We start from the raw sequence: 7,654 nt of genomic DNA, 5'->3' as shown, positions 1-7,654 counted from the left end.
ATGAAGACCCAATGCAGCCAAAAAGAGACAAATAAAAAATAAATAAATTTAAATATGGCATGTTTAAAAAACAAAGTACATAACTGGAGGGATTATATTTGCAGAACAGAAAGTAAATATTTAAAAATAAAAAGAGAGGATGTCCTTATTCTTAGGAGCTATGTGAAGCGCTTAGAAGTGAAGGAGTCCTGATGTCTGAAAATTACTCTTAAATGAATGACCAAAAAAAATAATATGTATATATATATATATATATATATATATATATATATATATCTAGTGAGAGAGAGTGATAAAGCAAATAAGACAAAAATGTGACTAGTTGGTGATTTAGACAAAGGGCATATAAAAGTTCATGGCACTTTATTTTTTATTTACAAAATTTTCAAAATAAAAAGGGAAAAAACTAACACCTGCTTAGTATAGAGCAATTGAGAAAAAACAGAAACATGGAAAGAAGAAAATACCCATGATTCCACCACCTAAAGATAGTCAATGTTGACATTTTGGTGTATTTCCTTTCATTTTTCTTAGGCACTTAAAAACTGTATTTGATGTTACTATATATACACACAGACCCACTGATAGTTTAAATTTAAATGACATGTTTGAATAACACATTGTTTCAACTTAGATGAGTAGAAGGGAACAGAAATAATTCTAAACATTCAGAAGTTTTTTAAAGAACCTAAAATTGGGGACTTCCCTGGTGGTCCACATGTTGAGACTCTGCACTCCCAATGCAGGGGGCCCAGGTTCAATCCCTGGTCAGGGAACTAGATCCCGCATGCAGCAGCTAAGATCCCACATGCCATAACTAAAGATCCTGCATGCCACAGCAAAGATCTTGCACGTGGCAACTAGGGTCTGACACAGCCAAGTAAATAAAATAAATAAACGAATACTAAAAAAAAAAGAACCTAAAAAATTCTATATTCTAGTGCATCATTTAACCATGTATGAGCCATTTTTCTATTGCAGTACCTGAGGCAGTGTGGTACGGTGGTCAGAGCCCAGGCATGGTGGTCAATTGCCTGGGTTTGAATCTGGCTCAGACTAGCTCTGTGACCTTGAGGAAGTTTCTTAGCTTTCTGATTCTGCTTCCTCATCTGTAAAGTGGTGATAATAATTGGTGTTGGGAGGAAAAAGCAAGTTATATGTGCAAAGTCTTTAGAAAAGTGACAGGCACCTCACCATCCCCACCATCATCACCACCATCACCATCATCACCACCACCATCACCATCATCACCACCACCATCACCATCACCACCACCACAATCACCATCACCACCACCATCACCATCACCACCATCTTCACCACCACCATCATCACCACCACCATCACCATCACCACCACCACCACCATCACCACCATCATCACCACCACCATCACCATCATCACCACCATCACCATCATCACCACCACCATCACCATCACCACCACCATCACCACCACCACCACCATCACCATCACCACCATCATCACCACCACCATCACCATCATCACCACCACCATCATCATCATCCCTATTATTAGCTCGAGGAACCAGGTGGTTAGGATGACTCAGTAAGTTATTTTTTCTTTTGTTTTGATTCTTAAACCAAAGAGACCAAAGTCCTCAAGCATTCACAATCCTTAGAAGTCACCTACAGATAGTGATTAACCTGTATCTCAAAGGCACAGAATCAGCTTATTTCTCTCTCTACTGGTGCCATCACCCCAAAAGCAGCAATGACAAGAAAGCAAGTCCTTCCCTTTTTTTTTTTTTTTTTTTGGCTGCAACCAAGGATCGAACCCATGCCCCCTGCAGTGGAAGAGTGGAGTCCTAAACACTAGACCACCAGGGAATTCCCTTTTTTAAAAAAAATTTTTTACCTCCTTTCTGTTAATTTTCCACCTCTCTCCCTATTCTCCTTACCAAGTCTTCCTGGTCAGTTGTCACTTGCCAGCTTTAAATTCTCCTCAAAACTATCTCAGCCTCAGATATCGTCAGCTGACATTACTTCCCAGAAACTTGGTGTCATTTTCTATTCTGCCTGGAATACAGCTGCTTCACTCCAGCACTTGTGGGGTAGCATTCTAGCAAGTTAACCTAAAAGAGCTCATCTCTGGCTACACAAAGAGTGCTTCCATCCTTATTTTTGTTTTGTTTTGAAATTTTGTAACTGCCCTCCCCTACTGAAGATTATGGAAGAATAAGAGAAGATAAAAGTTAATCTTACTGTATAGCGTGGGAAACCTGTTTAGACATTTGAAATGCCCAAATATACCACAATCTGCCTAGAGAATATTCTGGCAGTGGGTAACAACAGCTATGAAACTTTTCAAACCTTTGACCCAGTATTACCAGTTTTGGGAATATACCCCAAAGAAATAAACTAAAAGGGAAAAAATGTAACTTGTGCAAAGATGTTTGTGTGCTGCTATTTTTAAGAGTGAAGAATTGGAAATAATCCAAATGCCAAATAAGGGAATGGCTTGGCAAATTATGGTATAGTGACATAAGGAGAGAGACACCAGGGAATGATTTTCAAGGACAGGAGTATAGCCTCTGCTGGCTCTAGGGAATGCGTAGATTAAATTATTTTAAGTGACAAAGAACAACAAATGAAAAGTTTGTAGCTGTGTAAAATGTGTGTTGTGCAGAAAAGTTTGGAAGTGAATTTTGAGGAAAGGAAAATGTAGTTCAGAGTTGAGTGTGATACCTCTGCTGTAAAGCTGCGTGTGAATTACTGGAAAGTTGTGAACTGCCATAATGTTGCAAACATCTACTGCAGTACCTTCTGGGGTCTGACCTTTTTGACAACTGTAAGAGCATAGAAAATAGTTAATTATAATATAAATCAACCAGTGGGCTATGTTTTGCCCCCGCAGTGGAAGCACGGAGGCAACATCTTCATAGTTCTGTGCCAAGGCTTGGGAAAATATGAACTCTGGCATCAGAAGTCTTCGCTCTAGAATCTGGAGACACCAAGAGCTGCAGAAAAGACATGCTGGGGGTTTCCCTGGTGGCGCAGTGGTTGAGTATCTGCCTGCCAATGCAGGGGACACAGGTTCGAGCCCTGGTCTGGGAGGATCCCACATGCCGCGGAGCAACTAGGCCCGTGAGCCACTACTGAGCCTGCGCGTCTGGAGCCTGTGCTTCGACAAGAGAGGCCGCAACAGTGAGAGGCCGGCGCACCGCGGTGAAGAGCGGCCCCCGCTTGCCTCAACTAGAGAAAGCCCTCGCACAGGAACGAAGACCCAACACAGCCAAAAATAATTAAACAAATTTATTTAAAAAGACATGCTGTGTATTAAAACCTGTTTGGAATCAGTGTCTGATTCCAAAACAGGTTTTATTGATCCCCTGGCAGATCAATACTCAGACCTTGCTGAGGGCTCACCAATAACCAGGCAAGTGGCAGGGACCTATTTTTTTAACAGGGAGAGAGGAGAAAATTCGATTTCAGAGGCCAGAATGTATGAGACATGCCCAAGAAACATTTACCAAAAAGTAACACAGACTCTTCAATTGCTATTTACAGACTGAGGCCTACAGTAGACTCCCACTTCTTTTTTTAAAAACTAGGAATGCAAGAGTTCAGAATAGGAAACTGGACAGTCATAGCAAGAAACTAAGAGGACATTAAATCAAGGCGCTGTAAAAAACAGGAAGGTTGGATAGATATTTGTGGCAAGTTCAGGGGCGTATAGAATATTTTTAAAATAATATATCTTGGATATGAGTTAATTATTAACAACTAGAAAACAAGGAAACACGTTCACTGGAATGAATTATTATTAGGTGAAGTTTACACATCATTTAAAAAACATTTTATTTATTTTATTTATTTATTTTTGGCTGTGTTGGGTCTTCGTTGCTCCGTGTGGGCTTTCTCTAGTTGCGGGGAGCGGGGGCTACTCTTCATTGCGGTGTGCAGGCTTCTCATTACGGTGGCTTCTCTTGTTGTGGAGCACGGGCTGTAGTTGCACAGGCTCAGTAGTTGTGGCTTGCAGGCTCTAGATTGCAGGCTCAGTAGTTGTGGTGCACAGGCTTAGTTGCTCTGTGGCATGTGGGATCATCCTGGACCAGGGCTCGAACCCATGTCCCCTGCATTGGCAGGCAGATTCTTAACCACTGCACCACCAGGGAAGCCCGACACATCATTTAAAGTCATTTTTTCTAGTGAAGTTTTATCTCATCATCATCCGAAGGGTATTTGGCCTGGGATGGATTTTTTTCTTTCTCAGCCTTAACTGGGGCAGTAAGACACAATCAAATTTGCATTTTTTTCCCATCAGCCACTAACAGAAATTAAAACAGGAGTTTGTACCAACACTATTGGACACTGAATTTTGTAGCGATGAGACATCAAAGTATCCAATCACTTCTGTCTTCTCCAAAGAAGTCAAGTCCAAGCTCAGCAGAGTTAAGCGCCTGTGTTATGCAGTGTGTCTTAACCAAGTTCTTTGTTCAGCTAAGAATGTGTTTTGTTTTACTCATTCCTCTCCCTGGTGATTTAACAACAATGTTAAGTACATCCAGAGCCTTTGGGGCCAGAGTGGGGTTTGTCTCCCAAACTCTTGCAATTGGTGGCTCCCTGCCAAGATACCGCCCCTCTTTCTGGCTGGAACTCTCAACCCATCTACACATTTTATCCTGTGTTTAATGACACCCACATCTATGGATACCTAGAAAGACATTCAGCTTCAGGGTCTCTACAAAAGTCCTGGAGTCAAGAGTAGTTTTACTTATAGGAACCCAGTTGCAACGACTCCTGTTACTTTCACAAGCTGACCTTGTTGGAGGGAAAGGTTTTAGAATTTAGAGGGATAAATCTCCCACCTCGAACAGAACTGAAAGAGGGGCTGCCTGGCTCACCAGAATGACCCCTTGGCACAGAGGTGCTCGGACGCTGAGTTGAAAAACATTCACTGGAGGAAAGTTCTTTCAAGTAAACTGTGATTGAACCGCTTCTTCTCTGGTTTGTCACAGTGTTTCTCAATCCTGGCGTTATTAACATTTGGGGCGGGATAATTCTTTGTTGGGTAGGGGGAACGGGGAGCTGTGCATTGTAGGATGTTTACAGCCTGTGTGGCGTCTACGTACTAGATGCCAGTAGCACCCCCTCCAATTATGACAACCAAAAATGTCTCCAGGTATCTATCGTCAAATGTCACCTGGGAGGCAAAATCACACCCAGTGGAGAACTATTGGTTGATTAGGTATTTTGTGTGGACATGATGGTATTTGGGCAATAGTGTGAGATTCTCCTCCATCTCTGAAATGAATGGAACATTCCAACTTCATCTACTCTGCCCTTGGCTTCCCAGCTGGCTCAGCCCAAATAAAACTTGTTTTCAGTCCTGACTCTTCCCCTCATCAAGCTCTTCCCCAACACCTTTTTTTTTTTAAAAAAAATTAATCTGTTTATTTATTGGCCGTGTTGGGTCTTCTTTGCCCCACGCAGTCTTTCTGTAGCTGCCGAGAGCGGGGGATACTCTTCTGGGCGGTGCGCGGTCTTCTCTTGTTGCGGAGCACAGGCTCTAGGCTCACAGGCTCAGTAGTTGTGGCGCACCGGCTTCATTGCTCCGCAGCACGTGGGATCCTCCCGGACCAGGGCTCAAACCCATGTCCCCTTCATTGGTAGGCGGATTCTTAAACACTGCACCACCAGGGAAGTCCCTCCAGCACTTTCTTATTCTTCCTCAAATCCATGTCCCCCAGTTAATCTTCCTCAGGGATTGGGTATTATTGGCATTCCCCCCAAAGAAAACCTGTAACTATTTGGAAACCTTGAGCTGTTTCAGGTGAGAGAGCCCAAAGTGAGCAGAATCCTCCCCAGGTCTTTTGTTTTTCTTAAAATGGATTGAGTTCAGCCACCCCCCCACCCCCCACCCCCCGCAACTCGAGGAATTAACTCACCAGTCTGACAGTTATTATGCTTGGGGTCACTTGCCCTTTGGAATTTCTTAGAAGCATATCATGCAGCTGTGTGGAGCTTTGTAGGTAGGAAACGAGAAAGGGCAGAGTTCTGGAGATAACTGTTTGGCGGCCACTGTAAGTAGGGAGGCTGCTGACAAAGCTTGGGGAGCCAGATCAAAGCCTGGAGCTGCAGCGTCAGCCTTTCCTGAATCAGCTCTGATACCTGTCAAGAGCCTCACCTAAGGAACCTCACCTAAGGCTCCCCAGAGCAAGGGAGCCCTTTGGAGGCTCTGGTGCAGTGGCCATGGTGGTTTCACTGCAGTCTATAGGGAGACACGATGCCATTGTCATTTCACCGCAGTCATTGTGTGGGACAAAATGGACTGGAAAGGAGGGCATTGGTAGTCTAAAGACGTTGAGGCAGACTGGGACCTGAGACCCTTTGCTGCAGTGCTACAATGCCTGCACCTGGACAAACGTCTCTGAGCAACAAAATACAAGGAAACTGTAAGGGACTAAAAAAAACTGCATGCATGTTGCAGTTGGGGCAAATTCTGGACAACAAGATATAAAAGATACAAAAAGTCCTAAAAAACCCAACTGCCACTTCTGAAGAGCCGGGAGCAACAGCAGGGTACTGGGCATGACCCCTGCACTCAATACCACCAAAGGGGTGGGCAGACACCTCAGCTGCCCCTCTGGCCCGAGCCCTGGAAACATCCCTACCCCTCACCCCATAGAGGGAACCAGCTCTCCCCTCCTCCAGGAGTGAGCAAGGGAAACTGTTACTTGTTTTCACTCCCCCCTGCTGTAGCAGGGGCCCCAGTAAAGCCTTGCCTGAATTTCTTGTCTGGCCTCTAGTCAATATCTATTGCTTGGGGAAGGGTGGGTAACAATGTGATCAAAATAAAGAAAAATAATTTATGCCACTTGGACTTTTAAGTTCGTGAAGCCAAATCACACTTGTACAAAAGCTCACTTAAGTTCATTACTAGGGTGGATCCAGTAGGGATAAGTGGCAGGGTTGCCTATGGGGTGGGGTTGAAGGAGGAGATTAGAGAGAAAGACAGAGGAGCAAAGACGGAATTTTGGTGGCCGTCCTTGGCTAAAGAGTCCAAAATGGTTCACTGTGGAGGAGAAGGAATTAGATTTTCATTCTTTTTGCTCTGGAGAGAAGGACTGCAGCTCTTGAAGACTGGAATCCCAATTCTGTGATGGCACGGAATGAGAAAAGCCTGGCCAGCCTTCAAATGTTGAAGTGCAGTTGAGCTGATCGGAAGGCAGTGACCATGGAATGTGAAGATCAAAAGAAGAAAGCCAGAAGACAGCAGAAAAGAAAGCATTGAAAATTTGCTGACTGGAAAAATACCCTCATGCTAAAAAAAACCCCAAACCCCATAAAAACATCAAATCGTTTCATGTTTTTGTAGTTACACTCCTGCCCTGGAAAGATTTATGAAAGCAAAGGAAGAGAGGAGCACATAACGTAATTAGGAACAGGCTACCTAGAACACAGTTATTCTAGCTGTGGCTTAATTTGCTTAACAGACTGTGGTCCTGGTTCAAATAAGCTGGCTCTGCTATTCACTTATGTCTTTCACTTCTGTGTCAACAGCTGCCTGTTGACCCCGCTGCCCAGGTAAATGCCGGAGTCAGGCAAAGGGGAGATAGTTCTCTGCTAAGAATCAGGAGACCTGAGGACAGATTACTCATGTGACTTAAAAGAGCTATTTTACCTCTCTA

This window comes from Kogia breviceps, chromosome 19 (assembly GCF_026419965.1).
Source record: "Kogia breviceps isolate mKogBre1 chromosome 19, mKogBre1 haplotype 1, whole genome shotgun sequence".
NCBI lineage: Eukaryota > Metazoa > Chordata > Mammalia > Artiodactyla > Physeteridae > Kogia > Kogia breviceps.
This window is presented reverse-complemented; position numbering follows the sequence as displayed.